Source organism: Rhipicephalus microplus, unplaced genomic scaffold (assembly GCF_043290135.1).
Source record: "Rhipicephalus microplus isolate Deutch F79 unplaced genomic scaffold, USDA_Rmic scaffold_117, whole genome shotgun sequence".
NCBI lineage: Eukaryota > Metazoa > Arthropoda > Arachnida > Ixodida > Ixodidae > Rhipicephalus > Rhipicephalus microplus.
Genome location: NW_027464689.1, coordinates 620,001 through 630,000, shown reverse-complemented (window position 1 = coordinate 630,000; position 10,000 = coordinate 620,001). Strand labels below are relative to the sequence as shown.

Below are 10,000 nucleotides of genomic sequence, written 5' to 3'. Positions count from 1 at the left end.
ACTCACTCGATCGCCAGGTCTGTTTGCCCCGGTGGTTCCACCGCCAGGCTTAAGCGCGAACTTTTTTTGTTTGTTTTCTTTTGATTAAGCGCAAGCTTTTTTCTTTGTTTTCTTTTGATTAAGCGCGGGCTTTTTTCTTTGTTTTTTTTTTATTTCGCCCCGGCAGACGCGGTTTTTGCGCCGCCCCGGCTGACGCGGTTTTTGCCGCCCCGGCTGACGCAGTTCGGACTTAGCACTTTTCGGCTGTGCCTGGCTGGCGGCCCACTCACTCGATCGCCATGTCTGTTTGCCACAGTTTTCCCGGTGGTGCCGCACCCGGGCTCGCCCCGGCAGACGCGTTTTTTTTTTCTTTCGCCCCGGCTGACGCAGTTTTCGCGCCGCCCCGGCTGACGCGGTTTCGTGCCGCCCCGGCAGACGCGGTTTTTTTGCGCCGCCCCGGCTGACGCGGTTTTTGCCGCCCCGGCTGACGCAGTTCGGACTTGGCACTTTTTGGCTGAGCCTGGCTGGTGGCCCACTCACTCGATCGCCATGTCTGTTAGCCACAGTTTTCCCGGTGGTGCCGCACCCGGGCTCGCCCCGGCTGACGCAGTTTTCGCGCCGCCCCGGCAGACGCGGTTTTCGCGCCGCCCCGGCTGACGCGGTTTTTGCCGCCCCGGCTGACGCAGTTCGGACTTAGCACTTTTTGGGCTGAGCCTGGCTGGCGGCCCACTCACTCGATCGCCATGTCTGTTTGCCACAGTCTTCCCGGTGGTGCCGCACCCGGGCTCGCCCCGGCAGACGCGTTTTTTTTTTCTTTCGCCCCGGCAGACGTGGTTCCCCCCCCCCCCTTTTCGCTCGCCCCGGCTGACGAGGTTTTCGCGCCGCCCCGGCTGACGCAGTTTTCGCGCCGCCCCGGCTGACGCGGTTTCGTGCCGCCCCGGCTGACGCGGTTTTCGCGCCGCCCCGGCTGACGCGGTTTTTGCGTCGCCCCGGCTGACACGGTTCGGACTTTGCACTTTTCGGCTGTGCCTGGCTGGCGGCCCACTCACTCGATCGCCATGTCTGTTTGCCACAGTTTTCCCGGTGGTGCCGCACCCGGGCTTGCCCCGGCAGACGCGTTTTTTTTTTCTTTCGCCCCGGCTGACGCAGTTTTCGCCCCGCCCCGGCTGACGCGGTTTCGTGCCGCCCCGGCAGACGCGGTTTTTTGCGCCGCCCCGGCTGACGCGGTTTTTGCCGCCCCGGCTGACGCAGTTCGGACTTTGCACTTTTTGGCTGAGCCTGGCTGGCGGCCCACTCACTCGATCGCCATGTCTGTTTGCCACAGTTTTCCCGGTGGTGCCGCACCCGGGCTCGCCCCGGCAGACGCGTTTTTTTTTTCCTTCGCCCCGGCAGACGTGGTTCCCCCCCCCCCCCCTCCGTCTTTCTTTTTGTTTTTTTTTTCGCCGCGGCTGAAGTGGATTTTTCGGTGCCTCGACGCCCCGGTAGTCGCGGTTTTTCCGTTTCCGCACGGCCCCGGCTGACGCTGCTCGGTCACAGTCGCCTTTTGTGAGGATTGCAGACTTCTTGAGCGCGGGTGTTTTTTTTTGTTGTTGTTGTTGTTTTATTACGCATTCGCTCCAGCAGACGCTGTTTAGACTTTTTGTTTCCTCTTTTATCCTGCGACGAGGTGACGAGGTTTATTCGGTGCCCCGCCGCCCCGGCTGAAGTGATTTTTCCTGTCCCGTGCCGCCCCGGCTGACGCGGTTGGGACTTCGCGTTTGTTCGGCCGCCACGGGTTTTGGCGCACTCGCTCGGTTGCTTGTTGTTGCCACTTGTTGCGAACCCAGGTTTCTTGAGCGAGCGCGGGCGTTTTTTCTTCCTTTCTTTCTTTGTTCTATGTGTTAGCGAATCGGCCTTTAATATCACACGAGGACTCACAACCAACAATTTTCAGTTTGAAGTGTAAAAAATCTGCAGGTGTTGACGTAACTGACTTGCCCCGTACCCTTGAGTACATCCATGAAGTTCTCGTAGTACTACTAAATCGCATTATTCCAAGTGGAGAAATTCCCATAAACTTGCAAACCTCTACACGAAAATCGGTGCGCGTGATAAAGTTGAAAATTATCGTCCGATATCAAATGTGCCTTCTATAACACAAATTCTAGGAAAAAAAAAAAAAAACACTTGTTCGCCGTTTTCTGCGCCGTGACTGGCAGCACTCCGGCGAAGCGAAACGGGGTCGATTCGAGCACGATATCGGCGTCTTTCGACGTGCTCGCCGGCGACCGTCGCACGAGTACGTCGCACGAGCGCGTCTGCCGGGGCGCCGTTTGCGAAGCCGACGCAAAAGTGGGAACCGCCGCTCGGATGATCGCCGCTTTCGGCAGAGTGAGTGTTGGCACTCCGGGGAAGCGAAACAGCGTGAATGCGCCCACGAAATCGGCGTATTTTGAAGTGCCCGCCGGCGACCGTCGCACGAGTACGGTAAACCGCGTCAGCCGGGGCGTAGTTCGGGACGCCGACGAAAAAGTGGGAAGCGCAACTCGGATCTTCGCCGTTTTTGCAGGAGTGAGTGGCGGCCCTCCTGCGAGACCAAGAAGCATCGATTCGTGCACGAATTCGGCGCCTTTCGACGTGATCGCCGGCGACCGTCGCTCGAGTAGGGCAAACCGCGTCTGCCGGGGCGGGCTTCGGGACGCCGATGCGAAAGTGGGAAACGCTGCTCGGATGTTCGCCGTTTTTGGCCGAGTGAGTGCTGGCACTCGGGCGAAGCCAAACGGGGCCGATTACGGCACGATATCGGCGTCTTTCGACGTGCCCGGCGGCGACCGTCGCACGAGTACGGTAAACCGCGTCAGCCCGGGCGGAGTTCGGGACGCCGATGCGAAAGTGGAGAACGCCGCTCGGATCTTCGCCGTTTTTGGAGGAGTGAGTGGCGGCACTCCGGAGAAGCCAAGGAGCGCCAATTAGCGCACGATATCGGCGTCTTTCGACGCGCTCGCCGGCGACCGTCGAACGAGTAGGGCAAACCGCGTCTGCCGGGGCGGGGTTTACGACGCCGACGCAAAAGTGGGAACCGCCGCTCGGATGTTGGCCGTTTTTGGCAGAGTGAGTGCTGGCACACCGGCGACGCGAAAGAGCGCGAAAGCGCCCACGAAAGTGGCGTATTTGGACGTGCTTGACGGCGACCGCTGCAGGAGTACGAAAAACCACGTCAGCCGGGGCGAGCGACCCACGGCGGTCTGGGTGCTTATCGCTGCTATTATAGGGGCACCCCGGCAGACGCAGAAAAAAAAAATTTTTTTTCGACCTTCTTTTTTGCTGGTCGAGCTCGGGTAACCCAGGTCGCAATGGGAGCCGCGCACGAAAGCGGCGTCGCGAGACGCGTTCGCGGTCGCTAGTCGCACGAGCTCGGCAACCGCGTCAGCCGGCGCGGAGTTCGGGATGCCGACGGCTAAGTGGGTACCGCTGCTCGGATGTTCGCCGTTTTTGGCCGAGTGAGTGCTGGCACTCCGGCGAAGCGAAACGGGGCCGATTCGGGCACGATATCGGCGTATTTCGACGTGCTCGCCGGCGACCGTCGCACGAGTACGGCAAAGCGCGTCTGCCGGGGCGAGGTTTGCGATGCCGACGAAAAATTGGGAAGCGCCGCTCGGATCTTCGCCGTTTTTGCAGGAGTGAGTGGCGGCCCTCCTGCGAGACCAAGAAGCATCGACTCGCGCACGATATCGGTGTCTTTCGACGTGCCCGCCGGCCACCGCCGCACGAGTACGGCAAACCGCGTATGCCGGGGCGGGGTTGGCGACGCCGACGCAAAAGTGGGAACCGCCACTAGGATGTTCGCCGTTTTTGGCAGAGTGAGTGCTGGCACACCGGCGACGCGAAAGAGCGCGAAAGCGCCCACGAAAGTGGCGTATTTGGACGTGCTTGACGGCGACCGCTGCAGGAGTACGAAAAACCACGTCAGCCGGGGCGAGCGACCCACGGCGGTCTGGGTGCTTATCGCTGCTATTATAGGGGCACCCCGGCAGACGCAGAAAAAAAAAAAATTTTTTCGACCTTCTTTTTTGCTGGTCGAGCTCGGGTAACCCAGGTCGCAATGGGAGCCGCGCACGAAAGCGGCGTCGCGAGACGCGTTCGCGGTCGCTAGTCGCACGAGCTCGGCAACCGCGTCAGCCGGCGCGGAGTTCGGGATGCCGACGGCTAAGTGGGTACCGCTGCTCGGATGTTCGCCGTTTTTGGCCGAGTGAGTGCTGGCACTCCGGCGAAGCGAAACGGGGCCGATTCGGGCACGATATCGGCGTATTTCGACGTGCTCGCCGGCGACCGTCGCACGAGTACGGCAAAGCGCGTCTGCCGGGGCGAGGTTTGCGATGCCGACGAAAAAGTGGGAAGCGCCGCTCGGATCTTCGCCGTTTTTGCAGGAGTGAGTGGCGGCCCTCCTGCGAGACCAAGAAGCATCGACTCGCGCACGATATCGGTGTCTTTCGACGTGCCCGCCGGCCACCGCCGCACGAGTACGGCAAACCGCGTATGCCGGGGCGGGGTTGGCGACGCCGACGCAAAAGTGGGAACCGCCACTAGGATGTTCGCCGTTTTTGGCAGAGTGAGTGCTGGCACTCCGGCGAAGCGAAAGAGCGCGAATGCGCCCACGAAAGTGGCGTGTTTGGACGTGCTTGACGACGACCACCGCAGGAAAACGAAAAACCACGTCAGCCGGGGCGAGCGACCCATGGCGGTCTGGGTGCTTATCGCTGCTATTATAGGGGCACCCCGGCAGACGCAAAAAAAAAAAAATTTTTTTTCGACATTCTTTTTTGCTCGTCGACCTCGGGTGACCCAGGTCGCAGTGGGAGCCGCGCACGAAAGCGGCGTCGCGAGACGGCTTCGCGGTCGCTAGTCGCACGAGCTCGGCAACCGCGTCTGCCGGGGCGGAGTTCGGGACGCCGACGGCTAAGTGGGAACCGCCGCTCGGATGTTCGCCGTTTGTGGCCGAGTGAGTGCTGGCACTCCGGCGAAGCCAAACGGGGCCGATTCCGGCACGATATCGGCGTCTTTCTACGTGCTCGCCGGCGACCGTCGCACGAGTACGGCAAAGTGCGTCTGCCGGGGCGGGGTTTGCGACGCGTACGCAATAGTGAGAACCGTCGCTCGGATGTTCGTCGTCTTTCGCCGAGCCAGTGCTGGCACTCCGGCGAAGCCGAACGGAGCCGATTCGGGCACGATATCGGCGTCTTTCCACGTGCTCGCCGGCGACCGTCGCACGAGTACGGTAAACCGCGTCAGCCGGGGCGGAGTTCGGGACGCCGATGCGAAAGTGGGAAGCGCCGCTCGGATCTTCGCCGTTTTTGGAGGAGTCAGTGGCGGCACTCCGGTGAAGCCAAGGTGCGCCAATTCGCGCACGATATCGGCGTCTTTCGACGTGCCCGCCGGCCACCGTCGCACGAGTACGGCAAACCTCGTCTGCCGGGGCGGGGTTTGCGACGCCGACGCAAAAGTGGGAACCGCCGCTCGGATGTTCGCCGTTTTTGGCAGAGTGAGTGCTGGCACTCCGGCGAAGCGAAAGAGCGTGAATGCGCCCACGAAAGCAGCGTATTTGGACGTGCTTGACGGCGACCGCCGCAGGAGTACGAAAAACCACGTCAGCCGGGGCGAGCGACCCACGGCGGTCTGGGTGCTTATCGCTGCTATTATAGGGGCACCCCGGCAGACGCAGAAAGAAAAAAAAAAAATGGGGACATGGCGTGCGTCACCGTGCGGCTTCGCAGCGTTGCCGAAGTCGCCGAGCCCTTCGACTGAGCCGAACGGCGGACAGGGAACGTTGGTCGGCCGTTCTAACCTGTCGGTGCCACGCCGAGACGTCGTTAAGGAAAACCGCGTCGTGGGCCTCTACGACGCCGTCGAGTCGTTGTACGTTTGGTGTCCAGCGTGTCGGCGGCGAGTAGCGGACACGTCGTTCACGACTTCGGTCTTTCGCAGTCGACGCGAACTTGCGGAGAGTCGTGGTGCCTCACGTTTTCGGCAGAAACCGCGGCGGAATTTTCCCGTGCGTGCGCGCACGACCTCGGTGCTGTGCCGTCAGCGTAGTGTTGCACAAACTCGTGGCCTACCCAAGGTGCGGTACGTTTGCGGCCGTATCCTCGGTGGGAATTTCGTGAGTAGGGTCGCAAATTCTACGACCTCGGCGGGTTTGAGAGCGACGTAGACTTGTGGCACGCTCAACGTGCCACACGTTTCGGGGCACACCCGCGGTGAAATTTTCTCGAGTACGCTCGTATTAGTGCCCAAGGAGGTCTGGGTACTTATCGCTGCTATTATGTGGGGGTTCTCGTGAGCGGCGTACGCGAAAGCGACCGGGTGTCTGATATGCGGCGGGCTTCGGCCTCGTCAAGCGTGTCCTCGGGTCTGCTCCAGGGGAATCCACGGCAGTCGTCTGCAGCCTCATCCGCTTGATGCGTTAGGGGCTGGTTGTCGGACGGTGCCGTTTTACCACGATATCGAGGTGTGTTCCGTGTCGTCCTCGGGCGATTCAGATGCGAAAGCGCCGAAGACGCGGGCGTGACCCGTCGTCTGGCGGCTTTGCAGTCTCGGCTCCGTTGCTAGTTCCGGCCGGTCCACCGACAGTGCAGCGGGCTTGGGCAACCCGCACGGCGCGACCGAGTCGATGCAACGAAAAAGAGCGAGCATGAACGTGCTTCTTGCCGCACGGCTCCCACTCGTCTTTCGGGAAGGTTGTGCCGTAGCGAGCTCGAACGCCGTCATCTCGGAGTGCAAAATAAGCGTGTTGGGGCGCCTGAAGGTGGCCTCCGCCGCACACAGACTGCGTCCGGCCCGCCGAAGGCGAGGACGGACGCGCAGTCGAACGATTACCTGGTTGATCCTGCCAGTAATCATATGCTTGTCTCAAAGATTAAGCCATGCATGTCTAAGTACATGCCGAAATAAGGCGAAACCGCAAATGGCTCATTAAATCAGTTATGGTTCCTTAGATCGTTTCTTCCTACTTGGATAACTGTGGCAATTCTAGAGCTAATACATGCAGTGAGCCTGGAGCCCTTTGGGTAACGGGTGCTTTTATTAGACCAAGATCGATCGGGTTTCGGCCCGTATTGTGTGGTGACTCTGGATAACTTTGTGCTGATCGCATGGCCACGAGCCGGCGACGTTTCTTTCAAGTGTCTGCCTTATCAACTTTCGATGGTAGGTTACTTGCTTACCATGGTTGTTACGGGTAACGGAGAATCAGGGTTCGATTCCGGAGAGGGAGCCTGAGAAACGGCTACCACATCCAAGGAAGGCAGCAGGCGCGCAAATTACCCACTCCCGGCACGGGGAGGTAGTGACGAAAAATAACAATACGGGACTCTTTTGAGGCCCCGTAATTGAAATGAGTACACTCTAAATCCTTTAACGAGGATCAATTGGAGGGCAAGTCTGGTGCCAGCAGCCGCGGTAATTCCAGCTCCAATAGCGTATACTAAAGCTGCTGCGGTTAAAAAGCTCGTAGTTGGATCTCAGTTCCAGACGAGTAGTGCATCTACCCGATGCGACGGCTCGGACTGAACATCATGCCGGTTCTTTCTTGGTGCACTTCATTGTGTGCCTCGAGATGGCCGGTGCTTTTACTTTGAAAAAATTAGAGTGCTCAACGCAGGCGAGTCGCCTGAATAAACTTGCATGGAATAATAGAACAAGACCTCGTTTCTGTTCTGTTGGTTTTTGGAATACGAGGTAATGATTAAGAGGGACGGACGGGGGCATTCGTATTGCGGCGCTAGAGGTGAAATTCTTGGACCGTCGCAAGACGAACTACTGCGAAAGCATTTGCCAAGAATGTTTTCATTGATCAAGAACGAAAGTCAGAGGTTCGAAGGCGATCAGATACCGCCCTAGTTCTGACCATAAACGATGCCAACCAGCGATCCGCCTGAGTTACTCAAATGACTCGGCGGGCAGCTTCCGGGAAACCAAAGTATTTGGGTTCCGGGGGAAGTATGGTTGCAAAGCTGAAACTTAAAGGAATTGACGGAAGGGCACCACCAGGAGTGGAGCCTGCGGCTTAATTTGACTCAACACGGGAAAACTTACCCGGCCCGGACACTGGGAGGATTGACAGATTGAGAGCTCTTTCTTGATTCGGTGGATGGTGGTGCATGGCCGTTCTTAGTTGGTGGAGCGATTTGTCTGGTTAATTCCGATAACGAACGAGACTCTAGCCTATTAAATAGGTGCGGGGTTCCCAGCACCTTACAACCTTCTTAGAGGGACAAGCGGCTCCTAGCCGCACGAAACAGAGCAATAACAGGTCTGTGATGCCCTTAGATGTCCGGGGCCGCACGCGCGCTACACTGAAGGAAGCAGCGTGTCTTTATCCCTGTCTGAAAAGACTGGGTAACCCGTGGAACTTCTTTCGTGATTGGGATAGGGGCTTGCAATTGTTCCCCTTGAACGAGGAATTCCCAGTAAGCGCGAGTCATAAGCTCGCGTTGATTACGTCCCTGCCCTTTGTACACACCGCCCGTCGCTACTACCGATTGAATGATTTAGTGAGGTCTTCGGACCGATGTCCGGCGCGGCCTTTCGGTTGCGCCGGTCTGTTGGAAAGATGACCAAACTTGATCATTTAGAGGAAGTAAAAGTCGTAACAAGGTTTCCGTAGGTGAACCTGCGGAAGGATCATTAACGGATTGTGAAGGGTGAGCGCCTCAGCTGCGTCTGCGCCCGACACTTTCTGCCGCTGACCCCGTTTGGACGCGGGGTCGGCTTTTCCCCACGGGGCTGCCTGAATGTGGAGCGGCACCCCGTGACAAATTGTTGCGCCCAGCGGACGCCAACACCGCGACCTTGGACGGTCGGCCAGGTGGCGGACGCGGGTACAAACGGCGCAACGCACTCATAGGTCGCCTTTCGACCCGCCACTGCACCGTGGCTCGAAGCGCTCGAAATGCGCGACCCGACCGCTGCGGGACCGCCTAGTACTGTAAACAGGAGCGGCGGAGCGCGAACGGCGAGTCGTGGTTACGTCGGTAGAAGGCGAGGCTGCGCGTTCCCGAAACGCCAGCCGAGTGCCCTCCCGACCGTTCGAGCGTGCAAGAACGAGACCCGACAATCGCGCGGCGACTGCCAAGTACGAGAGGAACGGCACAAGCGTCGGCGGTCGGTCAAGGAACTGGCGATGTGACGGGTCCGCTGTGCACCAGTGCATACCGTCCCGCCGTCCGCGGCAAGCGCCTCCGCGTCCTCGGGTGACGGAGGCTGCCGGTCGGTTCTTGCAGGCGAGGGATCTCGCTGGCACCGGTTCGCGTTGACGCGCGGCCGGTCATGGCACGGCGATGCGACGGCCGAGGTGCGCAGTACTCGATGGAGGAACCGCACGCTCCGATGACCGTCCCGCCCTCCGCGGCGTATGCGTACCGACCGTAATGGTTGCAGCAGCGCCGGCCGGCTTTTGAATTCGCCACACGAAACACGGTGCGAGATCGCGGTTAGGGGAGCGTCGACGTTGCCAGGCGTTTTGCTTGCTGCCGAGGGAAAGGCGGCACGGCCACGTCGCGCTCGTCGCGATTAGCGGGTCTGCGCGCTTTGGGAAGGTGCCGCAACGACTTGCCGAAAGAGGAAGCACGGAAGAACGAGGGACTTGGACGTCCCGACAATTGAACGCACTTGCGGCCAGGCCCTTGCTGGCTTCGTTCTTCCGCCTCGAGTAGGCTCGTACGCGGCTCCGGCGCCGAAAGTGGTCCTTGGCACCGACTTCGGTGGACGTGGGAAGTGCCGCGCAAGTACGGCGCGCCTGGCTCCACCTGTTGGCTAAAGTAGGCAGCCGGATCGGCATTTTGGTGTGCGGTGGCAAACCGTGGATGCGAAAAAAGCTTGTGCGATTTCGTGGAACAAAAAGCGGGGGTCCCCCTTTTTATGCGGAGGAGACCGACCCGCCTGCCGTGGTGAACCGCGACGCCACGGTAAAAACGGGAGAGGCTTGTCGATGGGACCGTGCATCCCGCGCTCCACGGAGGCCGGGAGGCGGCCGCCCGAGGAAATG

At 59.9% G+C, this 10,000-nt stretch overlaps 1 non-coding gene across 1 annotated transcript; it reads left to right on the top strand.

Moving 5' to 3' along the window:
• Nucleotides 1-6,828: 6,828 nt before the first annotated feature.
• LOC142790602 (small subunit ribosomal RNA) lies at nucleotides 6,829-8,643 on the top strand. Its single transcript, XR_012889632.1, has one exon. It is a non-coding gene; the product is annotated as a small subunit ribosomal RNA (ribosomal RNA).
• Nucleotides 8,644-10,000: the final 1,357 nt, after the last annotated feature.